Below are 13,234 nucleotides of genomic sequence, written 5' to 3'. Positions count from 1 at the left end.
AACTATACATGAAAAATAAAAGCATGAATGTGGTACATTTGTTACTAATGATGAATAATCTATCGTTCACATTATGGACTATAGTTTACATTATGGTCTACACTTTGCACTATAGAATTTTATTTTATAGGTTTTGACAAAATGTGTAATGAACCATATCTATCATTACAAAATCATGCAGAACAATTCTAATGCCCTAAAAATGCACTATGTTCCACCTATTCTTGGACTTCCCTCTCCCCTCAGAACCTCTGAGAACCACTATTTTACTTAATGTTGTCCCGCATTTTGATCATCTTTCCCCACGATTGGCATTGTCTACTTGACTAAAACACTGTAGTCACTCCCGTTGATTTCTGTACTTGTCAGGCATTTGAGTATGGTCAATCAGTCATTTTTCCCCCACTTCTTCTTTGCCTTTTTTATGAGTGTTTCCTGTTGTGATTGCAGTGAGATTAATTGGCTGGTTGTTTAATTACAGTAAAGACCCTTGGAATGGATTTACATATTAAGTTGTGTGGATTATGGGTAAGGCTCTTTTTCTGAGTCAGTCTATCTTTTAATTTTCTGTTTAGTCTCAGTTCACTAGAGAGACTCACAGTTCTATCACATTTTCCTTTTGGCTTGTTACATTGAATAGAATCATGAATCAAAATTTGTATAAGATATAAAAATAATCATAATTGAACGCATACATCTAAAACATACTGGCTTTATACAACTAAAACATACTGGCTTTTCTCACATTTCATTAAACCATGAACCTAGGTGATTAAATGGGTCTGATCATTGAAATATTTGAACCTGGCTGATAGGATGATATACCTTAACTTGGCCCATTAATTAATTAATTAATTAATTAATATTCTTGTTACTTCTTATGGTAAGAAATATTAATATAATGCAACATTGCTCATGGGCAACAGTTTAGGTAGAGACTACTTTACAAGAAGACTGATGCTCAGCTATCAGCTTAACCTGAAAGGCTTAAAGAAAAGTGAAGGTGGAAGTAATGGACCACGTGCTCTGCACCCCTGGCACGCGGGCCGCGGGGTGGGGACTGGGAGGAGTGGTGTGGAGCATGGAAAGCTCCACTTTCCCGCCAGGTCGGCCAGGTTGGCGTCACCAAACCCTGCGCATGCGCCCAGGACGTCTCCAACGCCACAGGCTGCCGGGGCCCACCCGCGTATCTAGGGGGCGCTGCTGTACCCGCGGGCGTGGCCTGGGGAGAGCGTGTGCGGGTCCTTCCCTGCACCGGCCCCGGCCACCACAGGGCGAGTGAAGCGGGTCCCGGCGAAGGCCTGGCTCCCCGGGCACGCTCAGAACACCTCGTTGGCTTGGCAAGCGGCCCTCTGGTAGGAACAGTCCCCACAGAGCTGCAGGGCAGGGGCGGAGGCACAGGCCCCAGCTGGAGGGAGGGAGAGGGGAGAGGCGCCCTGCGAGGAGGCCGCGGTGCTCTGGGTGGAGGAGCTGCGGGGAAATGGAGATGCTGGAGTGGAGAGCGGAGCTGGACATCTGGAGATGGGGGGACGTGGTGCTGTAGAATGTAGTGGCGGTAGTGGAGGGAGTGGCCTAAGAGCAGGTGCAAGAGCAGGAGCGAGAGGCGGAGCAGAAAAGCCTGGAGGAAGGGCAGGAGGAGTGCGGGCGGGCCCAGCCAGGGTGCGATGCCGCGGAGGCCAGGACATCCCTGCAGGCGCTGGAGGTCCTGCAGTTAGAGCTGAGCAGCCTGCAAGCCCGAGCCAACCGGGCCCTGTGCCTGCTGAAGCGCAAGCTGAAGCGGAGGCTTAAGCCGCACCTGCAGCGCAGAAGCAGCATCATCGAGGGTATTCCTGGCTTCTGGGTCAAAACCGTATCCTTGTGCAACTGCGTTTAGCTAAAGTCCAAGCGCAGGCAAAGCTCCTTTCTGGTGGTAGAAAGCGGTTTCTTAAGTGCAGGGAGGGAATTTGACTGAAGACACACAAGGCGGTGATAATGTACCAAATCCTGTTTTGAGTGGTGATTATGTGGGTTTGTACAGTTGCTGAAACTTAACATATTAAGGGCTGTACATTTTATTATATATTGTTTATGTTTTAATGCAAAAAGTTCAGAAAAGCCCTCCCCAACAAAACAAAACAAAACAAAACCAAAAAAACGTACCCTTACTGCAGTTCCAAGGGGAATGGCCGCGGGCGAGGGTCGTGGGAGGAAGTCATAGCTAGGGAAGGAGGCAGTCCTAGTTGTGAGAGGGAGTGATGCAGGAGGAAAGAGGTCCTGTTGAGGAAAAGGGATGGGTGCAACCACACACAGAGGTCTTGGGTTAATATTGATTCTATTGGTAGTTTTGTCATCCTTCATACTGCTTACTTAGGTGGATACATTCAGCACATGAAGTCCTATGTACACTTTTGCACCCTCACCGGGAACTCAGAGACTGCCTTTCGTGCATAATTAGTAGCATACAGACCCCCACACACATTTGTAAGGTAGAGCTCAGGATCTCAGGAAACAGATTTTCCAAGTGTAAGAGCAGATAGCTATCTGGGAACAGAAAGCCAAGGAAACAGTAGACGAAAGGTAGTCTATGATGAAGGATCTTGATTGAAGGAGACCATCCAGCAATGCCAAGAAATCTGGGAGGTGCACTACCCACTTCTCATTGTTCTGTAGATGTACACTGCTTGCATCTATCCCTTCCATTCCTAGCATGTTAAGGCTTCTTGACCCAGTGCAGATTTTGAACCACCATCAAATGTCAGCCATCATCACTGACCAAGATGTGGACATGCTCAGCTACATCATCAATTTGGAGATAAGTCTGGGAGCATCAGCCCTCTCGGATGAGCTAGCTCTTGAGGGCAAGTAGTACTGATTCAGAACCAAATCAGGAAAAGGCTTGTTCCATAGAGAGGGGTCACCTTTCTCTACCTTTCCCTGTCAGGTGGAAGACTTCAGCTATCCCAGGAAGAGCTGCAAGATCACATTTTCCTTTCGGAGCAACCCCTACTTTGAAAATGAAGCAATCATTAAGATTTACGACATTACCATCACTGGTAAGAGGTGAGTTTCTGGATGGGACAGGCACGGAGGTGTTCAGGATCTTTTCCCACATCTTCCTCTTCTTCCAGGATACTGGGAATTTTACTCCACTCCAGGCCAATGGTTCCACACTTTTGAACACCAGGCCTACAACCGCAGCCACCATAGCACCAACTTTAAGCTTTTTAACTTGTTCTCTGACCACAACTTTGCAGAATCTAATAGGATTGCTGAGGTGAGGCCATCATGGGGAGCATAAGAAATGGCCTTGGAGGGCCTCCCAGCTACTTGGGTAGTGGGAATAGGGTCCATACCCTGGTTCCACCATGCTCTTTCCACTACCAGATCATCTGTGAGGATCTCTGGCTGAATCCCCTGCAATACTACCCAAGGATGGAAGAGGCAAGAAGAGGGAACAGAGAGGCAGACAGGTGAGAATGGGATGCAGTGGGGGTTAAATCTGTGTGCCAGCTGCCTGGAACCCTCGGTTCTCTAGTGAAGGAATTAAGGGTAAGAGAGAAACGGTGAGTAACCCCAGGTCTTCAGGGAGGTATTCCAAGATAGGAACAGTGGAGTAGTGTAATCCAAACAAAGTTGTCACTGGAGAAGCTTAATCCAGCTAGAGAGCATGTCCAGCCAAATACACTTAGATGCAGAGATAATCTTCTCCACTCCTAAGCGTAGTAACATGGGCATCAGCCCCAGCCCCAGCTCCAACATTTTGGTTTTGCTCACCCTAAGATTCTTCAGTAGCCTTCCCTTAAAAGTGTATAAATCCTTAGGGAAGTACTCCCTCCAGTGTCCCATCAGGTATGTTTTTTAATCTTCAGAGTATTCCTGATTTTCATATCCATTTCTTTGTTGTGAACAGCCATACAAATACAGGTCGTATCACATGGACAGTGAGGGCCATTTTGAACTTAAGAGTTAGAATTTAAAGACATCACAAGTAGTAAATGGAATAGGCATTGCGTGATCTAGAGAGTTAAGACCCGCTCTTAAACATCATTTAATAAATTCCATTTTTTATATTTCTTCGTCTGTGTGTGTGCATGTGTGCGTTTTCCAGGGAACTCTGTCCTCTTGACCTGTAGACAATCGAGCAGCAAACTTAACACAAATAGGACAAGACCACTTCAGCTATAGGAGATGAATTGACAACTTCGTTCTTTTGCAAACCTGAGACAGGAAGGAAGGAATAAATGGTGAAAAAACAAAGAATGAGTTTGGATAAAATTGGAATGACACTAGTAAAAGAGAAATAAACACTGCCAAGTGTGTCACTCTGCATGTGTGTTTGTATGCTAGGTGAGAAGTGCCCTCAATGACAGCACAGCTCGTCAGTTTAGGCCAGGGGTTCTTAATGAGGGGTTCTTAATCAGAGCATCCATGAGCTTGAACTTATCTTTATTTTCTCTGACCTGTACCTGAAATTCAGCATTTCCTTCACTTTTGAATATATGCAGTAGATTACAGTAGTGTTCATCTCATGTCACATGACAGGTGTTTCATAAGTTGAAAAATCACTAATAATTGTGCTTACTTTGAAATTACCATAGTTGTTAGACATGACACTTGTTGAGTGTCTTAAAACTCTCTGATGCTACATTTTGAGGAGGCGTCCATGATTTTCACCTGACTGGCCAAGGGGTCCATGGAACACAAAAAGTAAAGAATTCCGTTTTAGTCTTTTTTAAATTGCTGCATAAAAATAGCTTATCTGTGGAAAGCAGAGTCTCTAATGTTGGAGTGACGGGGTATAGCAGCCATGGAATTATAATTTGGGGCATAGTGGTTCCTACCATTTCATGGATTAGGAATGATGAGAGAAGAGAGAGGCCAATTAATTTTGGGTTATCATTTTTACAAGGGGAAGAGCAGACAAAAGCTATAGTGAACAAGCGGCTCACAGGTTGTTAAAACCTTTATGTGCTTAATTGTTGATGTTTCACCTAATATTCTTTCATCTTGAATATTCTTATGAAAATGAACAAAATACAAGATGGAGGAAATCTTAAAACTTCACTTCTAAACAAAATGTTTTCCAAATCTATTAATAACATAGTTCTAAATAGGGCAAATTGTCAAGATCAGTGTTCCTGAACAATAGTTTGGGCAATGCAATGTATTTAAAGATTACCGAGTCAGTCTCTGAAATTTGGATTAATGTGAACACAGGTAGATTTTGTTAATTAGTTATTTCTGAAATATTGTTGCATAACAAACAACTTCAAGAATGTCAGCAGCTTACAACAAAAATACGTTACGTGCTAATGATGCATTTTTATTTATGTGGCTGCATCAATAGGTGATAATAGGTGCATCAATAGTGTGTCAGCATGTATGTGTTAAGTATAGCAAGTTCATTCTCAAAACTGAGTCTGATCTCAAATACCTGGATAAAATGCATACTGCTGAGTGCCACCTGCAGAGATACTGACTCAGTTCAGCTGGCGTGAGGCCCAGCACTTTATTGTTATAATGAGGTGAGTATAATGCAGGTGATTTATGCAGAGCAGACTTTTAGAAACAATGGGATAATTGCTGGAATATGCTCTGGGGCCAGGCTACTGGTGTTTCAGTTCTAGGCTTAGGCAAGTAAACTTGCCTCTCTCTTTATTTTTTTTAATGTTACATTCAAAAAGTGTAAGAGGTCCCCAAAATTCCCGCAACCCCCTCACGCCACTCCTCCCACATCAACAACCTCTTTCATCACCATGGGACAGTCACTGCATTTGGTGAATACATTTTGGAGCACTGCTGCACCACATGGATAATGGTTTACATTATAGTTTACACTCTCCCCCAGTCCACCCAGTGGGCCATGGCAGAACATATAATGTCCAGCATCTGTCCCTGCAGTACCACCCAGGACAACTCCAAGTCCTGATATATCATATATCTTCTTCCCTCTCCCTACCCTCATATATCTTTTTCCCTCTCCCTACCCTCAGCAGCTACCATGGCCCCTCTCTCCACATTAATGCCACAATTTCTTCCTTTACTAATCTCAATATTTCCATAGTAGAATATCAGTAAGTCCACTCTAATCCACACTCTGTTCCTCCATCCTGTGGATCCTGGGATGGTTATATCCACGCCACCTCTGTATCAAGATGAGGGTTAGATTCCACATGGATGCAGACTTGCAACTCCTACACTCTGGATTATTGGACTAAACTTGCCTCTCTTAAACTGAGTCCTCTCATCTCTGAAAAATGAACCATAATAATACCTGCCTTGTGAGGTGGCTGTGAGGATTAAATGAGTTCATGCATTTAAAATGTGTCTACAATGTAAACTTTAATCCGTGCATAGTGGCAATGCTCCAAAGCATGTTCATCAATTGCAATGAATGTACCACACTAATGAAGGACATTGTTTATGTGGGAAAACGTGGCAGGTGTGGGGAGTGGGTCATATGCCAATCCCCTATTTCTTATGTACCATTTATGTGACCTAAGTATCTTTTAAAAAAAAGCAGTTGTAATATGATGGCCTTTTCAGGACATTGGAATTGTCCTTAATGATGTTGTAGTGACAGATACAGGCCATTTTGCCATAACTTATAAAAATGTGTGGCAGAGATTTTAAACTATGATGTAAACTATAAACCACACTTAATAGTGTCCTCCAGTATGTGTTCATCAATTGTAAGAAAAGTACCACGCGAATGAAGGATGTTGTTAATGTGGGAAAGTGTGGGAGGGGTAGCGACTGGGAAATATGGGAATTGTCTGCATTCATTCATTTATGTAACATATATGTAATCTAAGTATCTTTTAAAAGGTATGTCTCAAAAAATGCAGGAAATGTAGATTCCTGAGAGGAGGTGGTAAAGGTGCCATTGATCTTGGTAACTAATGGAAAGGGGATCTATAGGAAAGAAAGAGATTGGCTCATAATTGCCTGGGCTCAGCTGAATTCCTTGTTTTACTCAGGCCTCTCCATTGGGGATAGAAGGTGGAATGGCAAGTATGCAGATGCAAGGTTGTCCCCAGGGTATTCCTAGTGATGACACCAGGTATTTTACCTCTGTTAATAGCTCTCTTGTCTACAGGCAGGCTTAAGTGTTGTGCCAAGCCCAGCAGTAGGTGGTTCATAGGAAAATGTGGGGTCTCTATGCCCTCTGTGAATACACTTCTTGGCCATGAAACCCTCTATTAGAAGTCTCCTACTTATTGTACGGTGCACCACACAGTTGCTATCACAACCAGTGCTTGTGCATCTGGTGGTCCTGTCCTTTCCTATGTCGTCATTTAATAATGCATTAAATTCAAAGAATGGGACGGTCTCCTGCAGAAAGACCCACACCTGGGAAAACTCCCTCAGCAAGGGCAGACACTTCAGCTCTTCCTCCCTGAGAGTGTAATATCCTCCCAGAAGCAACTCTAGTCCATGGGAACAACAAAGGGGAGACCCTGCCCATAACTGTAAATGGATATTCATTGTTTCACCCAGGAACTCCTCCCCATGATCAGGTAAGAGTCCACATGAGCATCTCTGTCATCGCCATAACTATATTGACATTGCTGGCTCTATATCGACTCTGTCCCCCCTGCTAATTTTATGGCAGACTTAATGTTGTGTATCACAGCAGCACTGTCAAGGCACAGGATTTGATATCAGAATTCATGGATCTTCCCTGCCCCTCAAGCATTAGATATCACCTCCTCTATGGATTTGACATTCTAGAAGATGCCGTGGCCCCCTTTTTAAGGGGGGAAGCTTAAACTCTAGAAAAGAAGCCTAGATCAGCTTTGGCTGCTGTTCCTATCACTCACCCCACAGATGGGACTGACAGAGGCCTTTCCAGTTCCAGAACTTTAGATTTCAAGGGGCCCTTACAGTTCTTATCATGCTACTGATATGGGCTATGTGTGGGGGCTGTGTGTTTCTTCATGAATATCTGGGCTGTTTGTGTAAACTTGCTAAAACTTAAAATTCCAGCAGAAGCCATGTGTGCATGCAAAGAATAAGAACTGCAGCCCCGCCTGTGGCCAATGGTTCTGGTGCTGTACAAAGGACAAAGAGACTAGAGTTCATATGCTTGGTATCTGCCCATCCATTTCCATTATTACAAAAAAGAAAAAGAAAAAAAAATGAAAAGAAATAAAAAGAAAGACCAAAACACCCATGACTTATACTGCCAAGAAATTCCAATTCACATCCCTTGAAGCATAGAGGGGGTTGAGGGATTATTCAAGCAGAACCCACTTGTCTGTTCAGGGACAAGAAGTCTGGGGTTTATACAGGCAACGAGTGCACATCCTAGATAGGGAAGGATGCCTGGAAAAGGATATGAGCTAAACAGGGTCCATATAACCGGAAAGTTGTGGCCATATACATGCAGAAGGATTCCAGCGTTTTTATACTTGGAAAGCCCACGTAGATCTATACTTTAGGGAAAAAGAAAAGGATCACTCACACATGTCAAATATGCAGCTTCTCTAAAAACAGTCTTCTGTTAAATATGTTAATATGCAAACATCATACAACCCAGCAATTGCAGCCTGGAGCTTACGCTGGAGATGTGAAAACCTGTGTTTCCATCAATCTGCACAGGCATACCATAGCAACTTCTTCTTTAAAAGCCAAACACTGGAAAGAACTCCAAGATTCTTGAATGGTGACTGTTTAAAAGTGCCACGGCACCTAATGTCATGGAAGAGTAATCAGCAAGGAAAGGGATTAACATATTGACCCCTTAGTCCCACAGCCGGCAACCTCACTTTGGAAATTCAGTTAAGCAGGTGAGCAGAGCTTAAAGTGGCCATTTGTGCTGCGTCTCCAGGGGCTGAGGATGACTCTGCATAGAACAGTGCCAAGGGACCAGATGAAATGCCCCATGTTACAGATGATGCGTGACTCCATGTTTATTAAATCCTGTGTCGGGCAAAATTATGGAATTTAGATGTTTTCATGTCCCACTGTTAAGGGTAGGACGGGAAGCAGGTGATACGGCTCTTTGCTGCGGTATGTGCCACGTACCACAGCACTACTGTAACCTACTAATAGTAGGCGAATCTGTGTGTGGGTGTGTAAGGAGGATGGGGCAGGAATTCCCGGAATTTCCAGTGGAAATTTTCTGAAAACGTTTCTAAAAACAGCTTTTATGTCTAAGTCGGGGGTGGGGGTGGGGGGGGCTTGAGGTGGTGAAAATGTCCTGTGGTTGTGGTATGGTGCTAGAGTTTTTCTTTTAACCAGATATTACCTGTGGGAGACAGTAACGGGTCCAACGGCTTTGGATTCGCTCACTGGCGCACGTGAATCCACAAGGAGGTGACCATAGAGTTAATTAAACGAAAACAATACATCTGAACTGCTGGCGTTCGCTGAGGCTGCAGTGTACTTCCCATCGCTGCTTGGAAATCCTGGCAGCAGACGGGAACCCAGTCAGCGTTCCCCTTAACAAAGACAGTCCTCCCTCAAGCTCCAGGACAGCAACTCGTGGCTCTGCAGGAGAACCAGGCAACAAGAGAGCAATTCCCCAGAAGAGGAGGCAAGCGCTCCAGGAGCAGCCTGCAACAAGGAAGGCACTGAGACCTAGGAGTGGGCCTCGCCCTTCCCGCGCCGTCTAACCTCGCCCTTACTTCCTGGCCTCAGCGGTCAGACCTCCTACTGCGAGGCAGGCTGGGCGCAAGGCCATCCGCCCTCAGCCTCCGTGGCCTCCCTACGAGCCTGCGACGTCCCGCAGCTGCTGTATAACAAGTTTGGGGTGTAACGGGCGACTTGGTCCAGAGTCAGTGTACAAGCACCCGGTAACGGTGCTCCTGCTGCAGGACTGCCTGCTCTCTCAGGCAGCTGGAGGCCAACGGCGAGCGGAGCTTTGAGCCGGACAGGCGGCTGGAAGGCTGCAGGCGGGGCCGCTTGCACCACGGGACCCACTACCGCGAGGTCCGCTAGGTCCGCTCTGGCCGCCACCGGGTACGCTTCTTCTTCCTCACCGCGTGTGCGCCCGGTGCGCGGAGAGCGTCCTGGACCACCTGCGACGGGGCGAGCACGCCCCCGACGTGGCCGTCATGAGCGCCTGCCTCTGGGACCTGTCCAGGTACGGCCGGGGGTCCTGGCGGAGCTACAGGGAGACCCTGCGGAGGGTGTTGGGTGGTCTGAGCCGCGTGCTGCCCGCGCCCTGCCTGCTGGTGTGGACACCGCCGAGCCGCTGGCTCAGACTTGTCCGCGGGCTTTCTGCCGCGGGAGCGCTAGCCCGGGGCCGCCCGCCTGCGTCGTGGGAAGGCGTTGTGGAGGCCAACTTCTCCAGCGCCCTTGAGGCCCGCAGACGGGATTCGAAGTGCTGACTTCCGCTTCCACTTCCCGCAGACCGCGCAGCACCGGCAGCAAGCCGGCGTGCGCTGGGACCAGCGAGCTCACGCCATCTCTCTCAGCTGCTGCTGGGCACCTGGCTGACGCCTGGGGCGTGGACCTCCCGTGCCGCGCGCGTGCGGGCAGGTGGATCCTGGACGGCGCGGCGAGGGGCCGTCGAGAAGGCGCAGCCGGCAGGGAGCCCCTAGACAGCCGACATGGACGCAGTGAACGCGCTGCACCTCCCTTGCCGTCCAATCCCAGGTCTCTGGGCTCCCTGCGGCGCCCGGGCCGCCCAGGCCCCAGGCTAGACCAGGAACCCTCCACCCAGGCAAGGCACCTCTCTAACCTCCCACCTAATCCGCAGGGTCGGCCTGCATCTGGGGTCCTCATCACGCCGCACAGATGAAGCACGCGAATCCAGCTGCATGGCTGGAAGACACACCCCAGCAGGCCAGGTTCCCACAACTTCTGGTCCTCATAGCGACCGCCGAGTTCACAGGGGATCCCCAGGTGATCGCCCGCGTCCCTCGCCCTCCTCATGGAGAGGACGCGGCAGGCTTTCAGAGAGAAGTCCTGGGCGGGGCCAGAGGCAAAGCCTCGGAAGCCACACTTAGTCCAGTACCCTCCCGAAGTTGACAGGGCGTGCCTGCTGCCTGCCCTTCCCCTCCCCAGACGTTTTCTGAGTATCTGATGTTGTGGCCATTACCAGCCCTGCCACGACGGGGACCTTTTGCCCCTTGTTCTCACAAGTGGGCAGCCTGGCCAATCCTGTTTGCCGGTTGCCGTCCTCTTCCTTGAGAGAGGGTGGGACCTGCCTGGATCCCCACTGCCTTTCTCTTAGGATGCAAAAAATGAAAACAAAAAGCTCTTGCTGAAACACTGTGGCTGGCTTTGGGACGCCTTTCTGGGGCTGCACCCTGGGGCTTTGTCTCTATTTCATGGAAACTGCTTTGCTTTTCCATGGGCTTGAATATCCATTAGGCTTAGGACTAGGTGGGGCTCAGAGCAGTGCTGGGGTACCCACTAAATACGATGTCCAGAATGATTGCTGGGCTGGGGGTGTGGGCAGGAGCTACATAGAACGTGTCGTTCTCTGTGCAAACTAGCAGGAGCTGAACCTCTTGGCCTCGTGGTTTCCTGGGGCTCTCAGAGCATCGCTGACACATCTAGGTATGCAGAAGACATAAGTTTCAGTCTTCAGGTTACAGAGAAGAGAGGAGAGGCTGAGAGGTGAGTAAGTCTTGTTGACGGTCAAATAGCTGACCAGCAGCTCCATCAGGGTGTGTACCGTGGACTAGAAGTCCCTGCCTCCAGGTTACACTCGCCAATTCTAACAACACAGGGGTGTGCCCTGAGGAACACAATACCATGAGCTGAGGGTGGAGTCTGGCAAAAACCTAGGCAAGCCAGGTTTTTGATGGGTGACGCCTCTTGCAGATTACTCTAGCTTTTCAGTAATATCTGAACTGTGGAGATGGGAGTACTCCAATTCTGATGCTTTGGGATGGGTGTTCTAGAAAGACAAATGCATTTTATTGGTATACCCATTAATATTCTGCATGTACCTACACAGTTGCATGCCCACTGTGCTAAACAGCCATGCAGATAAGCTGTCAGTATCCTTTTGTTTGCCTCTATGATTTGGCCTTTTATAAGTGTGCAGGCCAGGATGCTAGGAGCATCCATGATACAGGAGCCTGCGATAGAGCATAGCCTCTAAAACTCACATCTAGATACAAGGCAAAAGCAGCCTGTGTCTGTACCACAGGGAGTGCCCAGGTCCACCCAAAGAGGAAATTGCTTAGAATAACAACATAGACTACCTCACTCGGAATCAAGAAATAAAGGTCCAGGGATTATAAAGTTTAGGAGATTGCATTCATATGCAGGAGAATAGGTTCTAAGGGAACATCTTACAATGATGAAAGAAACGAAGCAATATTTGTTTTTAATTTTTTAAAAATTATTTTATTTTATTTCTTATTTGGCCTTGTTTTGGGGGAGATTTTGGACTGCAGATGGGTTGCAAATGTGCAGGGGAGGATTACTGGTGGGGGGCGGTGGTGGGGGTATGCCTCTATGGAACATGAATGTGTTCAAGTGCTCATGGGTTGTTGTCTTGGTGGATGAGATCCTTACAATAACTGAAGGGATATTGGATGCCCACTCTGGGTACTTCTGCTTCTCTCTCTGATAGTGTGGCAAGAGTCCCTAGAGTACATGGGCAGTGCCTAGCAAAGGAGGACAGACCAATACACCAGCCTCTTGATATTGACGCTTGCAGGGATGAACCTTTTCTTGTGAAATGGAAACTTAGCCAGTGATACATATTGCCTAAGAGTTACCCTCTGAAAGCCTCCTTGTTGCTCAAATATGGCCTCCTGTTTGGCCAAACTCAGCATATAAACTCAGTATCTTCCCCCAGGCTGGTGCATTGTTGCAAACTGAGGCATAGTGGTCTCACAGGGAGACACTGCTGTTTCCATGGCTACGCTTGCAACCTAAGGAATGCAGTAATTAAGAGTTCCTGGCAAATAGGATGAAGCTGTTAAAGGCTGAAAGAAAAGATGAGCACATACCTTTTGAAGTAAATAGAACACTTAGACTTTGTACCTTGAGATAAGATTGTTTTGAATTCCTTAGACTATGAGTAATGCTGGTAGTTAAGTGCCTGTTGCTGCTTATTGTCATGTAGGCTAAGTGTTGCTGCTTGTCACATAGACTGGGGTATATAGACAGCCCCTTGTAAACAACAAATTGTCTGATGAGTCTCTACTAGCAGACACCCTGCTCCTAGCTCTCTCGTTCGTTCTTTTTCTTCCTTTCTTTCTTTTTATTTCACTCTCTTTTTTCTCTTTCTTTCATTCCCGATACCCTTCCGGTTCAAATCTCCAACAGTGAATGGTTCCTG

At 47.1% G+C, this 13,234-nt stretch overlaps 1 long non-coding RNA gene and 1 pseudogene across 1 annotated transcript; both read left to right on the top strand.

The window, feature by feature from the left end:
• The first annotated feature begins 3,137 nt into the window (after window positions 1-3,137).
• Window positions 3,138-4,203, top strand: LOC139438607 (uncharacterized). The gene is made up of 3 exons (XR_011648250.1): window positions 3,138-3,253; window positions 3,364-3,449; window positions 4,088-4,203. It is a non-coding gene; the product is annotated as an uncharacterized lncRNA (long non-coding RNA).
• A 6,522-nt stretch (window positions 4,204-10,725) lies between these two features.
• LOC139438605 (lysine-specific demethylase 6A-like) overlaps window positions 10,726-13,234 on the top strand; it is a 68,318-nt pseudogene continuing 65,809 nt past the window's right edge.

This window comes from Dasypus novemcinctus (assembly GCF_030445035.2).
Source record: "Dasypus novemcinctus isolate mDasNov1 chromosome Y unlocalized genomic scaffold, mDasNov1.1.hap2 SUPER_Y_unloc_2, whole genome shotgun sequence".
NCBI lineage: Eukaryota > Metazoa > Chordata > Mammalia > Cingulata > Dasypodidae > Dasypus > Dasypus novemcinctus.
This window is presented reverse-complemented; position numbering and strand designations above follow the sequence as displayed.